Here is a 17,485-nt window from a genome sequence, read left to right on the forward strand (position 1 = left end):
AAAACCAGAGCATAACATCGAAGATCCTTCAGATCCCGCCTACGCTTATGGTCAGCTGACACACAGCGAGCTGATCCAGCTGGTCTTGAAGCAGAAAGATGTGATTGCAAAGCGAGATCAGCAGGTGCAGGAGCTGGAAGACTACCTTGATAACTTGCCTGTCAGAGTTATGGAGGAAACCCCTAACATTCTTTGAGCTCAAGCTCATGTGACTAAGAAAGCTGGAAAGATGTGAAGGAACCAATTTAACCTAATTAGTGGCTTTCTTACTCAAACTTTGGAAGTAGTGAATGTGGAAAAGCTGCTTGTACCGAAACACATTATTATTTACTTGTCTTAGGATAGAGTTGACTTACCTAGGAGACTGCCTTATATAATCTACAAAGTCAATAGTGAGTGAATTGGAGAACGTCAGATTTTTGCTGAAATTGTGACCCCAGGGCTTAGGACTTTTTTCAAAAAATTCATTTTCCGCTGGTTAAGTTGTCAAGGGCTGATTTCTTGTCCTGTGAGAAACAGTCTTCTGTTTCGACCGCCAAAGCTTTCAGGGGAGCATTTGCAAGCGTTGGGACCATTTTTGAGTGAATTGCCGAAAGTCAGATTTTTGCTGAAATTGTCGCCCCTGCAGCTTAGGGATTGTTTCAGAAAAATGTTTTTCCGCAGGTTAAGTCGTCGAGGGCTGATTTCTTGGCCTATAATAAAAACCCTTTCCGGGGGGAATTTGCAACAGTTTGGCACCATTTTTTAGTGAATTGAAGAATTGTAGATTGTTGCTGAAATTGTAACCCCGGGGCTTAGAATTTTTTTTTCACAGGTTAAGTCATCGAGGGCTGATTTCTTGGCCTAGGATAAAAACCCTTCTGCTTTCACCGCAAAACCTTGCAGGGGAGCATTTGCAACAGTTTGGCACAATTTTTGAGTGAACTGCAGAATGTCAGATTTTTGTGTGAAATTATGACCCAGCGGGTTAGGGCACAGACAGTTTGGAGGAGATCCAAGCCAGTTGGAGCAGGTGCAGGTCATTTGAAAGTGGCCAAGTTGGATGGAACAGGTCCAGGCTGGTCGGAACTGGTCCAAGCCAGTTGGAACCTGTTGAGATCGGTTGGAACCGGTCCAAGCCTGTTTGAACAAGTCTAGGCTGGTTTGATCCCGTCAAAGCTGGTTTGAACTGGTCTAGGTTGGTTTGAAACGGTCTAGGCCTGTTTGTGCTGGTCCTAGCCAGTTTGTACAGGTCCAAGTGGGTTGGAACCAGCCCAGACGGGTTGGAGCAGGTCCGGTCCAGTTGGAGCAGGTGCAGGTCATTTGAAACTGGCCCAAGCTGGTTACAAAAGGTCCAGGCCGGATGGAACAGGTCTATGTCGCTTGCAACCAGCCCAGCCCAGTTGGAACAAGTTCATACCAGTTGGATATGGTCCAAGCTGGTTGGAACCAGCACAAACCAGTTGGAAAATGTCCTGGCGGGTTCCAACTTGCCCAGACCAATTTGCACTCATCCAGACTGGTTGGAACTGGTCTAGGTTGGTTTGAACCAGTCCAAGCTGGTTGGAACATGTTCAGACCGGTTTGAACCTTTCCATGCCATTTTGAATAAGTCTAGGCCTGTTTGAGCCCGTCCAAGCCAGTTTCAACCCGCTCAAACCAATTGGAAAAAGTCCAGGCTGGTTCTAACTTGCTCAGACCAGTTTGAACTGGCCCAGACTGGTTTGAACTAGCTCAGACTGCTTGGAACAGATCTAGGCTGGTTTGTGCTGGTCTCAGCTGGTTTGTGGTGGTCCAAGCAGGTTTGAACTGGTTGAGGCTGTTTTGACCTGGTTCAAGCAGTTTGGATCCTTTTGAGACCAGCTGGAAGCAGTTCAAGCCGGTTTGAACATTTCAAGCCTGGTTTGAACGGGTTTAGGCTGGTTTGTGCTGGTCCACGCCGGTTTGTGCTGGTCCAGGCCAGTTTGAACAGATCTAGACTGGTTTGAGACGGCCAAAGTCAGTTTGAACAGCTCCAGACTGCTTTGAGCAGGTCCAGGACAGTTGGAGCAGGTGCAGGTCATTTGACACTGGCCCACGCTGTTTCGAACAGGTCTAGGCCTGTTCGAACCGGTCTAAGCCAGCTCGAACCTGTTGAGACCTGTTTGAACTAGTCCAAGCCGGTTTGAACAGGTTCAGGCCGGTTTGTGCTGGTCCAAGTCAGTTTGAGCTGGCCCAAAGCAGTTTGAAGAGCTCTAGACAGCTTTGAGCAGGTCCAGGCCAGTTGGAGCAGGTCAGGTCATTTGAATCCTGCACAAGCTGATTAGACAAGGTCCAAGCCAGTTGGAACAGGTCTATGTCGCTTGGAACCAGCCCAGACCAGTTGGAACAAATTCATACCAGTTGGATCTGGTCCAAGCCGGTTGGAACCAGCACAAACCAGTTGGAAAAGGTTCAGGTGGGTTCCAACTTGCCCAGACCAGTTTGAACTGGTCCAGACTGGTTGGAACCGGTCCAGACTGGTTGGAACCAGTCTAGGATGGCTTGAACCGGCCCAAGCCAGTTTGAACAGTTCCAAGTGGGTTGGAACTGGCCCAGACAGTTTGGAGTCGGTCCAAGCCAGTTGGAGCAGGTACAGGTCATTTGAAACCGGCCCAAGCTGGTAGGAACAGGTCATGGCCGTTTGGAACCGGTCCAAGCCGGTTTGAACCTGTTGAGACCAGCTGGAACTGGTCCAAGCCAGTTTGAACAAGTCTAGGCCGGTTTGTGCTGGTCCAAGTCTGTTTGAACAGGTCCAAGTGGATTGGAACAGGCCCAGACGGGTTGGAGCAGGTCCGGGCCAGTTGGAATAGGTGCAGGTCATTTGAAACTGGCCCAAGCTGGTTAGAACAAGTCCAGGCTGGATGGAACAGATCTATGTCGCTTGCAACCAGCCCAGACCAGTTTGGAACTATTTCATACCAGTTGGATGCAGTCCAAGCCGGTTGGAATCAGCACAAACCAGTTGGAAAAGGTCCCAGTGGGTTCCAACTTGCCTAGACAAGTTTGAACTTGTCCAGACTGGTTGGAACCTGTCTAGGTTGGTTTGAACTGGTCCAAGCTGGTTGGAAGCTGTTCAGACTGGTCGAGGCCGGTTTGAACTGGTCTTGGCCAGTTTCAACCGGGCTAGGATGGTTTGAACCGGCCCAAGCCAGTAGGAACCAGCCCAAACCAGTTAGAAAAGGTCCAGGTGGGTTCCGGCTTGGTCAGACTAGTTTGAACAAGCCAGTTGGAACCAGCCCAACCCAGGTTGGAACCAATCGAGGCCGGTTTGAACTGGTCGAGGCCGGTTGGTGCCGGTCCAAGCAGGTTTGAATCTGCAAGGGTGTACGAAATACAGACCCTTCCATTGGGGTTTGGCTCTGCTGGTGGCACCTCCCCCCTTAGGTTTCGCTCTGAGGTGGCATCTATTCTCCTACTTTCCCGAGTGGTGAAGAGGATCATTAAAAGATGCCTGCAATCTTGCCACGTGGCCATTAGGTCCTGCATAGCTTGAGGCTTTTCAGAAAAAGGCAGGGTATGGGTTTTCCAGTTTAGCAGGTCAGTAGTAGTGAATGGCACATATTGCATGGCAACAGGCCTAGACCGGTACAAACCTGCCTAGACTGGTTCACACTGGCCTAGACCAATTCTAACCGGCTTGAACCTGTTTCAACCAACTTGGCCTGGTTTAAACCAGCCTAGACCTGTTCCAACCAGTCTGGGCCAGTACCAACTGGTCTGGGGAAGTTGGAACCTGCCTGGACATATTCCACCCTCTACCATGAGGATGGCGTGCATCTTTCCAATGCGGGAAACGATGTTTGGTTGGCTGACATATATGTGGGGATTGGGGATTGGTTGCAGGTCTGAGGGTATTGGCGGCGAGCTTTCCTCGAGTGGCGGTTAGGCATTGGTATGGGTATTGTTATGTAGATGTATGGGGGGAGGAGCGCCATCACCTCCCCCGGATATTGAAGGGTAGTCCGACAAAGGGTTCTGGGGGGCATGGCCCCGTCTGAAGCCTATGGAGGCCAGGGTCCAAGGCCAGGGTCCAAGGCACGCCCCCGAGCAGTGACCCTGGGGGAGTGCCTAGCTGATGTGCATCAGCAGGGCTCCCCCTGCTGGTGTTAACCTTTCTGGATTTTCAAACAAGCAGGCTGAAGCCAGATAGTGAGATAGGACTAATGCCTAAGCCAATATCACTCATCACTTGTAACCAATAAAGTTGTGGCCAATTTTAGCCCATTAACCTTAAAATAACGGTGTCATGTGTCTTTATTCATACTGGTGGGAGGCGGGAACTCGCCACGCAACCTGGCTTGGCCAATTCAGCTCACAATGCGTTCTCAAAGTCTCTGGGGTCAGTTTGACACCATAGTCCCCTGAGAAAGCCCTTTTGAAATTTGCTATCATACAGCCTGGTGGAGTGCTTGAATTACAAGCTGTTGAACACTCCCCCCGCATCGCTATGTCCCTTGTGAAGTGCTTCCCACCAGATTCTCAGAGATTCGCTTCAATTTGTTCCCAATCAAAATGCAGTCACCTGATTTGGAAATGCGGTACTGAAAGGTCCACATTCAGTGCCCTGGCGCCCTGTTACCATCAATTCTGTTGGAACCAGTTGAGATCTGTTGGAACCAGTCCAAGCCAGTTGGAACCAGCTGAAACCAGTTGGGAAAAGTCCATGCGGGTTCCAACTTGCCCAGACCAGTTTGAACTGGCCCAGACTGGTTGGAACTGGCTCAGATTGCTTGGAACAGGTCTAGGCTGGTTTGAACCGGTCCAAGTCAGTTGGAACAGGTCCAAGCCGGTTGGAACCAGTCTAGGCCAGTATGAACCAGTCTAGGCAGGTTTCTGCTGGTCCAAGCCAGTTTGAACCGGTCAAGGCAGGTTTGTACCTGTCTAGGCTGGTTTGAACCGGTCTAAGCCAGTTGGAACTGGTTTAGGCCAGTTTGAACCGGTCTAGGCCAGTTGGTTCCGGTCCAAGCCAGTTTCAACTCATCTAGGTCGGTTTGAACAGGTCCAGGCTGGTTTCTGCTGGTCCGAGCCTGTTTGAAGAGGTCTAGGCTGGTTGGAACAGCTCTGTGTCACTTGGAAGCAGCCCAGACCTGCTGGGTGTTGGAAAACAAGTCCCCTCGAGAGAGGCTGGGCCCCCTCGTCGGTTCCCGGAGCTTGTTTACCGGTGATCTGCCCTGGCTGGCATCCCCGCAGTCAAGGAAGATCTTGATAGGCAACATTTCCCAGCGTGGAAAATGCACACCCCCTCCCTCCTTGCTTCCCTAGCAGGGAAAGGAGATAGTCAGAAAGTCTATTTACATCTCTTTATTTCTGACTTAGCAGCACTACAGAAAACATGTCCGAAGAGTTCAATGATCAGCAGCAAGTGACAAAGACTTCCTTCACATACGCAACAGGAAGGTCTCATATTACACACTGCACAAATCTTTGTGAAGCCTGTGAACTTCCGGGAAGATTCTTTCCCACAGCTAGTCACATCATGTGAAGTTTTCACCAAGCTGCAAGTTTGCAGCTGCGTTGCTCTCATATCGTAACATCCTCCCCCATATGAATCAACGTTAGCTGCGAACAAAGCTTGATCCAGAGAAGAAAACAAACAGTTGTTATACATGTAACAATCCCCTGTTGTTTCAGTTCCACCCTTGGAACTACCCACCACTGTTTTCACCAATGTAACTCTCTGGTTGTCTGTTTTCCAAGGAATGAGTGCATCTGCATTACCTTGGCTAGGGAAGGTAGTGTTACGCTTAGCAACTCCCTGTCGTGTCTTTGTCTCTGACTTTTTACCAGGCTTGAGTTGTCAACAATAGTAACACATGCAACAGCTGAATTAGCAAACTCTTAGAGAATGGTACGCCTTGGGAATGAGGTGCTGCGCCTGCGAATGAGGTGCTGATCCTCTCTGCTGACTGATTCATCTTCAGGACCTTTTGGAGAACCAGTTCCAACAGTAAACAGTGGTTCAACCTTAACCTGTGAAGGTCTAGCCATTGTGTGTGAACCTCTCTCAATGACTCTGTCAACAGAACTTCCTGAGCTTTCTGTGTCACTCAGTACCAGAATAATCAGAATCATCAGAATCATCATCTGAATTGTCATCAGTGGGAAATATGTGAAAAACCTCTGTCTCCTGTCTCAGAGTGCTCTCTAGAAACTTTGTGAGAATCACCTGACCAAATTCAGACAAAATTACTCTGTAGAGACCCTTTTCATAACCCACAAAAAATGCCTCTGGCATTCTTTATCCCATCTGGAGTTTCTGTCCAGATGTGAGATCCAAAAACCTTAAAATGCGTTACAGGAGGTTTCCTGTGGAACAGCCTCTCAAAAGGAGAACTTTCCATACCTTTTGAAACCTCTCTCACCCAAGTATAACAAAATGCCGATAAAGATTCAGCCCAATACTCATGTGGCAAATGTGAACTCAGCAATTGTGCATTCATGCCATTTTTAACTCTTTGTTCACCTTTACACACACACTTTTGTTCCATGCAGCTTCTGAGACAGCAATATTATGCTCTATCCCTTGTCTTTTGAGGAAATCCTGAAAATCCTGTGAAAGAAAAATGGGCTTCTCATCTGTGAAAAGATAATCAATATTAGCATCATCAACACTCTTAACCTCATCACAAAAATCCTTAAACCTTGCTAAGGTTTCTCTGGGTGATTCCAATATATATAGCCATACATATTGAGAATAGTGATCAACCAATACAAGGTAGTATTTTGCATTGCCTCTAGATGGTGCTAGAGGACCAATTACATCAGCATACACTCACTGAAAAACACTGGTAATCTTAGGTGCCTTTTTATCCTTGGCTCCGTCCGATATAGCTACAAGAGAAAGCATTTTAGACTCACATGCAGTACAACTTTTGTAATCATTCTTTTGATAAGTTAAGAGATACAGTCCGTCTTTCTCTCTGGCAGAAAGATACAGTTCTTCATCTTTAAAGATTTTGCAACTCTGCTTATCATAGGACAATACCAGTCCTTTCTTTGTCATCTGAGATACACTCAACAGACTGAACTTTAAATCAGAAACAAAATACACATTGTTTATAGTCAAGTTTAGGCTTTCCAAATATACAGTCCCGATCCCTGTCGCTTCCATCTCCTGGCCATTGGCCTGTTTCACAGTGAAGCGTTGCTTCTCAAACGTAGAAAACAATTCCAAGTGACAAAGACTTCCTTTACATACGCAACAGGAAGGTCTCATCTTTGTGAAGCCTGTGAACTTCCGGGAAGATTCTTTCCCACAGCTAGCCACATCATGTAATGTTTTCACCAAGCAGCAAGTTTGCAGCTGCGTTGCTCTCATATTGTAGCACTGAGACCCGTTCATACTGGTTGGTTCCGGTCCAAGCCAGTAGGAACCAGCCCAAAGCAGTTTGAAAATGTCCAGGCGGATTCCAAGTTACCAAGACTGGTTTGAACGGGTGGAACAGGTCCAAGCCAGTTGGAACCGGTTCAGACCGGTTGGAACAGGTCCAAGCCGGTTGGAACCAGCTGAAACCAATTGGGAAGAGTCCAGGCAGGTTCCAACTTGCCCACACCAGTTTGAAATACCCCAGACTCATTGGAATTGGCTCAGACTGCTTGGAATAGGTCTAGGCTGGTTTGAACTGGTCCAGGTCGGATGAAACAGGTCCAAGTTGGTTGGAATCGGTTTAGGCCACTTTGAACCGGTCTAAGCCGGTTTGTGCCGGTACAAGCCAGTTTGAACTGGTCTTGGCTGGTTTGAATAGGTCTAGGCCAGTTTGAAATGGCCCAAGCCAGTTTGAGCAGTTCCAAGTGGGTTGGAACTGGCCCAGACAGGTTGGCATAGGTCCAGGCCAGTTGGAGCAAGTGCAGGTCATTTGAAACTGAATTTGACTGGTTCAAACCAGCATAGAGCAGTTCAAACCGGCTTCAACCGGCACAAATCAGCTTGGACTGGTTCAAACCAGTCTAGACCTTTCAAACAGTCTGAGCTAGTTCCAACCTGTCTGGGCCAGTTCAAACTGGTCTGGGCAAGTTGGAACCCACCTGGACCTTTTCCAACTGGTTTGGGCCAGACCAAGACCGGTTCAAACTGGCTTGTACCGGCACAAACCGGCTTAGACCGGTTCAAACCTGCCTTGACTGATTCAAACCGGCTTGGACCGGAACAAACCTATCTAGACCTGTTAAAACCGGCCTAGGTTCCAACCGGCTTGGACCTGTTTCAACTGACTTGGACTGGTTCAAACCAGCCTAGACCTGTTCCAACCAGTCTGAGCCAGTTCCAACCAGTCTGGGCCAGTTCCAACTGGTCTGTGCAAATTGAAACCCACCTGGGCCTTTCCCAACTGCTTTGGGATGGTTCCAACCAGCATGGACCAGACCCAACTGGTATGAACTGGTTCCAACTGGGCTGGGCTGGTCCCAAGCAAAATAGTCCTGTTCCAACTGGCCTGGACCTGTTCTAACCAGCTGGGCCAGTTTCAAATGACCTGCACCTGCTCCAACAGGCCTGGACCTGCTCCAACCTGTCTGGGCCAGTTCCAACCCACTTGGAACTGCTCAAACTGGCTTGGGCCATTTCAAACTGGCCTAGACCTGTTCAAAGGGGCCTAGACTGGTACAAACCAGCCAAGACGGTTTCAAACTGGCTTGGACCGGCACAAACTGGCTTAGACAGGTTCAAACGGGCCAAGACCTATTTCAACCAGTCTGAGGTCTAGGTTGGTTTGAACAGGCCCAAGCCAGTTTGAACAGTTCCAGACAGCTTCAAGCAGGTCCACGCAAGTTGGAACAGGTGGATGTCATTTGAAACTGGCCCAGGCTGGTTAGATTTGGCCTACCGGAAGGGCATGGACTTAATGTGGAACATTTTGATGTTCTGAGGATTTCTTTCCCAAATTTAGTCATAATTTGGTCACCACTGTTGGAAAGGCGCACTTGGAGTTACTGCCAATGTCCTATTGCTATGAACAAATCCAGAAAGATCCTGGAACGCTCAGTGGTTCATAGAGTGGCAGCACTGAGCAGTGACCCCGGGGGAGTGCCTAGTAGATGTGCATCAGCAGGGCTCCCCCTGCTGGTGTTAACCCTTCCGGATTTTCAAGCAAGAAGGCCGAAGCCGGATAGTCGGATAGGTGAGAGGTGGGAACTCGCCACACAACCTGGCTTGGCCAATTCAGCTCACAATCCGTTCTTAAAGTCTCTGGGGTCAGTTTGACACCATAGTCCCATGAGAAAGCTCTTTTGAAATTTGCTATCATACAGCCTGGTGGAGTGCTTGAATTGCGAGCTGTTGAACACACCCCCACCCACATCGCTGTGTCCCTTGTGAAGTGCTTCTCACCAGATTCTCAGAGATTCTCAATTCTGTTGGAACCAGTTCAGATCGGTTGGAACCAGTCCAAGCCAGTTGGAACCAGCTGAAACCAGTTGGGAAAAGTCCATGTGGGTTCCAACTTGCCCAGATCAGTTTGAACTGGCCCAGACTGGTTGGAACTGGCTCAGACTGCTTGGAACAGGTCTAGGCTTTTTTGAACCGGTCCAAGTCAGTTGGAACAGGTCCAAGCCGGTTGGAACTGGTCTAGGCCACTTTGAACTGGTCTTGGCTGGTTTGAATAGGTCTAGGCCACTTTGAAACAGCCCAAGCCAGTTTGAACAGTTCCAAGGGGGTTGGAACTGGCCTGTTCAAGCTGGCCTAGACCGCTACAAAACAGCCAAGACCAGTTCAAACCGGCTTAGACTGGAACAAACTGGCTTAGACAGGTTCAAACGGGCCAAGACCGGTTTTAACCGGCTAGGACCTGTTTCAACCGACTTGGGCCGGTTCAAACCAGCCTAGACCTGTTTCAACCAGTCTGAGGTCTAGGCTGGTTTGAACAGGCCCAAGCCAGTTTGAACAGTTCCAGACAGCTTCAAGCAGGTCCAGGCCAGTTGGAACAGGTGGATGTCATTTGAAACTTGAGCAAGCTGGTTAGATTTGGCCTACTGGAAGGGCGTGGACTTAATGTGGAACATTTTCAATGATTTTGATGATCTGAGGATTTCTTTCCCAAATTTAGTCATAATTTGGTCATCACTGTTGGAAAGGCGCACTTGGAGTTACTGCCAATGTCCTATTGCTATGAACAAATCCAGAAAGATCCTGGAACGCTCAGTGGTTCATAGAGTGGCAGCACTGGGGGGCGGGACATTGACCAGCCCAACATCCAGTTCCGCAAGGTGACCCTCTACCACGAGGATGGCATGCATCCTTCCAATGCAGGAAACGATGTTTGGTTGGCTGACAGATCTGCAGGGATTAGGGATTGGTTGCAGGTCTGAGGGTATTGGCGGCGAGCTTTGCTCGAGTGGCGGTTAGGCATTGGTATGGGTATTGTTAAGTAGATGTATGGGGAGAGGAGCGCCATCACCTCCCCCGGATATCGAAGGGTAGTCCGACAAAGGATTCTGGAGTGCATGGCCCCGTCTGAAGCCTATGGAGCCCAGGGCCCAAGGCACCCCCCCGAGCAGTGACCCTGGGGGAGTGCCTAGTAGATGTGCATCAGCAGGGCTCCCCCTGCTGGTGTTAACCCTTCCGGATTTTCAAGCAAGCAGGCTGAAGCCGGATAGTCAGATAGGTGGGAGGTGGGAACTCGCCACACAGCCTGGCTTGGCCAATTCAGCTCACAATCCATTCTCAAAGTCTCTGGGGTCAGTTTGACACCATAGTCCCATGAGAAAGCCCTTTTGAAATTTGCTGTCATACAGCCTGGTGGAGTGCTTGGATTACAAGCTGTTGAGCACCCCCCCCCCACACATCGCTATGTCCTTTGTGAAGTGCTTCTCACCAGATTCTCAGAGATTCGCTTCCATTTGTTCCCGATGAAAATGCAGTCACCTGATTTGGGAATGCGGTACTGAAAGGTCCACATTCAGTGCCTCGGCGCCCTGTTACCATCAATTCTGTTGGAACCAGTTGAGATCTGTTGGAACCAGTCCAAGCCAGTTGGAACCAGCTGAAACCAGTTGGGAAAAGTCCATGCGGGTTCCAATTGGCCCAGACCAGTTTGAACTGGCCCAGACTGGTTGGAACTGGCTCAGATTGCTTGGAACAGGTCTAGGCTGGTTTGAACCAGTCTAGGCCAGTATGAACCGGTCTAGGCACGTTTCTGCCGGTCCAAGCCAGTTTGAACCGGTCAAGACAGGTTAGTACCGGTCTAGGCTGGTTTGAACCGGTCTAACCCGGTTGGAACTGGTCTAGGCCAGTTTGAACCGGTCTAGGCCAGTTGGTGCCGGTCCAAGCTGGTTTGAACTTGTCTAGGTTGGTTTGAACTGGTTCAGGCTGGTTTCTGCTGGTCCGAGCCAGTTTGAAGAGGTCTAGGCCAGTTGGAACAGCTCTGTGTCACTTGGAAGCAGCCCAGACCTGCTGGGACCCGTTCATTCTGGTTGGTTCCGGTCCAAGCCAGTAGGAACCAGCCCAAAGCAGTTTGAAAAAGTCCAGGCGGATTCCAAGTTCCCAAGACTGGTTTGAACGGGTGGAACATGTTCAAGCCGGTTGGAACCGGTTCAGACCGGTTGGAACCTGTCCAAGCCGGTTTGAACCAGCTGAAACCAACTGGGAAATGTCCAGGCAGGTTCCAACTTGCCCACACCAGTTTGAACTGACCCAGACTGGTTGGAACAGGCACAGACAGGTTGGAACAGGTCTAGGCTGGTTTGAACAGGTCCAAGTTGGTTGAAACAGGTCCGAGCCGGTTGGAACCAGTCTAGGCCAGTTTGAACCGGTCTAGGCCGGTTTGTGCCAGTACAAGCCAGTTTGAACAGGTCTAGGTCGGTTTGAAATGGCCCATGCCAGTTTGAGCAGTTCCAAGTGGTTTGGAACTGGCCCAGACAGGTTGGAGCAGGTCCAGGCCAGTTGGAGCAGGTGCAGGTCATTTGAAACTGAATTTGACAGGTTCAAACCAGCTTGGACTGGTTCAAACCAGTCTAGACCTCTTTCAAACAGTCTGAGCTAGTTCCAACCAGTCTGGGCCAGTTCAAACTGGTCTGGGCAAGTTGCAACCCACCTGGACCTTTTCCAACTGGTTTGGGCTGGTTCCAAGTGGCTTGGGCTGGATCCAACTTGTATGAAATGATTGCAAGTGGTCTGGGCTGGTTCCAAGCGACATAGAGCTGTTCCAACCAGCCTGGACCGTTGTAACCAGCTTGGGCCAGTTTCAAATGACCTGCAACTGCTCCAACTGCAACTGCTCCAACCTGTCTGGGCCAGTTCCAACCCATTTGGAACTGTTCAAACTGGCCTAGAATGGTACAAACCTGCCTTGACCGGTTCAAACCGGCTTGGACCAGCACAAACCATCCTAGACTGGTTCAAACTGGCCTAGACCGGATACAACCAGGTTGGACCTGTTTCAACCGACTTGGACTGGTTCAAACCAGCCTAGACCAGTTCAAACCAGCTTCGACCATCACAAATCAGCTTGGACTGGTTCAAAGCAGTCTAGACCTCTTCCAACCAGTCTGAGCTAGTTCCAACCAGTCTGGGCCTGTTCCAACTGGTCTGTGCAAATTGGAACCTGCCTGGACCTTTTCCAACTATTTTGGGCTGGTTCCAACCGGTGTGGGGTTGGAACTGGCCCAGACAGTGGGTTGGAACTGGCCCAGACAGGTTGGAGCAGGTCCAGGCCAGTTGAAGCAGGTGCAGGTCATTTGAATCTGGCCCAAGCTGGTTAGAACAGGTCCAGGCCGGTTGGAACAGGACTATGTCACTTGGAACCAGCCCAGACCAGTTGGAACCAGTTCATACCAGTTGGGTCCGGTCCACGCCGGTTGGAACCAGCCCAAAGCAGTTGGAAAAGGTCCAGGTGGGTTCCAACTTGCCCAGATCAGTTGGAACAGGCCCAGACTGGTTGGAACTGGCTCAGACTGGTTGGAACAGGTCTAGGCTGGTTTGAACCGGTCCAAGTTGGTCGAAACAGGTCCAAGCTGGTTGTAACTGGTCTAGGCCAGTATGAACTAGTCCAAGCCGGTTTGAACCAGTCAAGGCAGGTTTGTACCCGTCTAGGCCGGTTTGAACAGTTCCAAATGGGTTGGAAATGGGCCAGACAGGCTGGAGCAGGTGCAGGTCATTTGAAACTGGCCCAAGTTCGTTACAACGGTCCAGGCTGGTTGGAACAGGTCTATGTCGCTTGGAACCAGCCTTGACCTGTTGGAATCATTTCATACCAGTTGGATCCAGCCCAAGCCAGTTGGAACCAGCACAAACCAGTTGGAAGAGGTCCAGGCGGGATCCAACTTGCCCAGACTGGTTGGAACTAGCTCAGACTGTTTGGAAGAGGTCTAGATTGGTTTGAACCAGTTCAAGCTGATTTGTGCTGGTCGAAGCCGGTTTGAACTGATCTAGGCTGGTTTGATCCAGTCAAATTCAGTTTCAAATGACCTGCACCTGCTCCAACTGGTATGGACCTGCTCCAACCTGTCTGGGCCAGTTCCAACCCAGTTAGAACTGCTCAAACTGGCGTGGGCCGTTTCAAACCAGCCTAGACCTGTTCAAACTGGCCAAGACCGGTTCAAACTGGCTTGTACTGGCACAAACCGTCCTAGACCGGTTCCAAGGTGCTTGGACCTATTTCAACCGACTTGGACCGGTTCAAACCAGCCTAGACCTGTTCCAAGCAGTCTGAGCCAGTTCCAACCAGTCTGGGCCAGTTCAAACTGGTCTGGGCATGTTGGAACCCACCTGGACTTTTCCCAACTAGTTTCAGCTGGTTCAAACCGGCTTGGACCAGTTCCAACCGGTCTGAACCAGTTCCAGCAGGTTAGGACCTATACCACCCAGCTTGGACCAGTTCAAACCAGCCTAGACATGTTCACACCAGTCTGAGCTGGCAATAAAACCCTAAAACCCTTTCTGCAACCCCAAGAGTGCCAGATTTAAGGGAGGCCCCTCACCCATCAGTTTCTTTATGTACCAGAATATCCCATTCCCCTTTTGGGACATGATTTTCTGTCTAAAATTCAGGCTCAAATAGCCTTCACGCCTAAATAGGCAGAATTGAAATTACCACCAATTGTAGTAGCTCTAAAGCCAGGTCCAAGCAGAACTGCGCATGCGTCGGCGTGGGTAGACGCACACCCGTCTCGCTCTTGGAACTTTACTAATTAGAAGCCTGAAAAACAAATAACTCTGCAAACTGATAGCTGAACTAACTCACTGGAAACTGGTCTTAGGTCCAAGTCCTGAGTTAGTGTTTAAAGCGGTGGTTTATCTATTTATTTGGGAAAGACTTGAGAAGGACTTAACAAGATGGCCAAGTCTTTGAAAGAGCTGGGTGAAATGATTCAGCGTTCGGAAGCAAATGTCCACACTGATATGCAAGACTTGAAAGGAGAGATGCGAAGAATGACTGCTACAGTAGAAAAAGTTATGAAAATAGCAGAGTATGCAAAAGAGGCAGCTGATGCAAACGTAAACAAAAGAGAATCTCTGACGAAAAGGATTTCACAAATGAACGATAGACAGTGCAGAAGGCATTTAAAATTTTCTGGTATTTCTGAAGATATTGGGAATCAGGACCTGGAAAAGGAGATGTTACAATGGCTCTAAGAACAAGGAATTGAAATTAAGCAGAATGAAATTGAGAGAGTGCACTGGGTGTTCACATCACAATCCTCTTTATCTGGGCCTACCCTGCTACACTGTTGGTTTTTAAAGATGGCAGGAAAGATTCTGCTAAGAACCCTGGTGAAGCAAAAAAAAATGCTAGCTGATTTAGGAGTTGGACTACAAGGACAGACTGAGCAAGAACTCTCATGTTCGGAAGAATTACAGGTAGACTAACAGGGAGAGTTGAGTGAAGAATCTCAAGAATCTCCAGTGCAGAGACAAGAGAATAAAAGAAGATGGAAGTCAAGAGGGGAAGGAAACAGCAAGAAATAATATATACTAGAGACATCTAAAATGGTCTTTTGTAAATATATATATGTTGCTTTTTCTGATATAAACTTTCCAAGAGCGAAGGGAGAGGAGTGTGGTTCTCCAAGATACCATGAGACAGGGATCATGGAGATCCCTAACTGAGTCTCAGGGGGGAGTTGAATGGGCCAGAATTGAAAATATAATATATGTACACAGAGGGATTCAAAAAATAAACAGTAGCTGGGATAATGGATAGATCTTTAAAGGTTTTATCTTTAAATATTAACAGGCTGGCCTCAAACACCAAACGCTACAGGGTACTGACATTGGCAAAGAAAATGAAAGTGGATATACTATGCCTTCAGGATACTCATAGAGCCAAAGCAAACAATAGACCTTTGTTATGCTCTAAGCAATGGGGCCTAATAGCAGAATCGAAAGCGACGAACAAGGCTAGAGGGGTCGCTATACTATGTAATGCAAATCTTAAGCCACAGGTTCTGAGCCAGAAAAAAGATAATGATGGTAGATTTATATTCTTAAAGACATAAGACTTTCTCTTATATTGACTACGAGCTAATTAAAGAATGGAATGAAATTAGTGTTAGAACAGCAAAGACTATGGGGATATGGATTTCAGACCATACTCCACTATTTGTGGAGCTGGGACTGGAAGAGGATGGAAAAAGTAGGAGATGGCGGTACAATAACCTAATAATGGCAAAAGAGATTGACAGGGAATATATTAGAAAACAAATTGGTTGGTATTTTAAAGAAAACAATGCTTTATCCGAGATCCCGGTAGTATGGGACACTTTCAAAGCCATTATAAGAGGACATTGTATCCTGAAAGAGATTGCGATTAAGAAGGATTGGTACTTGGGGAGACAAGAAAAAATTAAATCTTGCAACAACAGCAACAGGTTAAATTTCTAAGGAGAAGACAGGAGCAGTTAAGAAAGTTAAAACAGGAATTGGATGAGCTGGATATAGCTGGAAGAGAGATAATATGATCCAAAATTATTTTCAGAGAACCTCAATAGGATCATATAAGAGACTTGCAAACTATTTAAAGAAAAGAAGGGATAAACAGAGGGTGAAGGCCATTAAGACCCGAAGGAAAATACTTACACAAAGCTCTAGAGAAATAAGGAAAGAATTTGCAGAATTCTATCAATCTTTATATAAAGAAGAAAATAAAAATATAAGTAGGGAAAGTTTAGGGTTTAAAATCGAAGAAACTGATAGATTAAGACTGAAGGAGGAAATTTCTCTGGAAGAAATAGAGAATGTAGTTAAATCATTTAAAAGTAAGAAATCCCCAGGATTAGATGGAATTACGGCAGACTTTTATAAAGAAACAATTGATATCCTGGGCTCAAAACTGAAAAAAAGTATTTAATAATATCTTAGAAGGGGGGAAAGCCCCAGATACTTGGAAACTAGTGGTAATAGTAGTAATTGAAAAACTACAAAAGGACGCTACAGAGGTGGGGTCATACAGACCAATTAGCCTATTAAATCAAGACTATAAGATATTTACAAAGATCCTGGCAAGGCGACTAGAAAAGGTACTACCTAAAATAATTAAAGAAGATCAATATGGATTTTTTAAGGGAAGATACATAGGCCATCATATAATAAATGTGTTTTAATAAATACATTTAATAAATATTTTTTTTATTTTTTATTTTTTTTATTTTTTATTTTTTTTTATTTTTTATTTTTTATTGTTTTAATAAATACATTTATTAACAAGGAAGGGTAAAAGGAAAATTGATGGTCTTAAAATTGGATGTGTATAAGGCTTTCAACACAATTAGACATAAATTCTTATGGAATATTATGCAGGAGGTAGGATTAGGAGAGAATTTTGTGGAAGCAATCCAGGAATTGTATAGAGAAGGGAAGGCTGTGGTCAGAGTGATTGAGGGGGTTTCAGATCAATTCAATATACAAAGAGGAGTTAAACAAGGATGTTCACTCTCACCACTACTATTTGTATTGGGTATGGAGTACTTGGCAGACAGAATACGAAACTCAGTAAGGATAAAAGGATCTAAGAAAGGAAAGGAAGAAATGAAGTTAAACATGTATGCAGATGATATCCTGTTATTATTTACAATAATACACCCTTAGAGGGTGTAAGAGAACTTATGATAATCCTGAAGGACTTTAAAGAGGAGTCGGGATTGGGAGTAAATTTGGAGAAGTCTGAAATTTTATTTTGGGATGTAAATAAAGAGGAGAAGAAGGAAATTGCAAAAATGACAAAGATGGATATCAATAGGAAAAGAATTAAATACTTGGGGGTAAATGTTATTAAAAATATTGCTAGGATTCCAGATGTAAATTACAAAGAAGCATGGAGAAAGATCAAGAAGGATATAAAATCATGGAAAAATAAGAATTTATCTATTCTAGGTAGGGTTAGAGCAGTTAAAATGTTTTTGCTACCAAAATTATTATATTTATTTCAAGTAATTACACTACCCATTAGGAAAATAGGGTTCAAAACATGGAATAAGGTATTTAAAAATTGGATTTTATATATATATATATAATTTTTATTGATTTTAACATATAAATTATAAAATATATAAAAAT

This window comes from Podarcis cretensis, assembly GCF_951804945.1.
Source record: "Podarcis cretensis genome assembly, chromosome: 8".
Classification (NCBI taxonomy): Eukaryota; Metazoa; Chordata; class Lepidosauria; order Squamata; family Lacertidae; genus Podarcis; species Podarcis cretensis.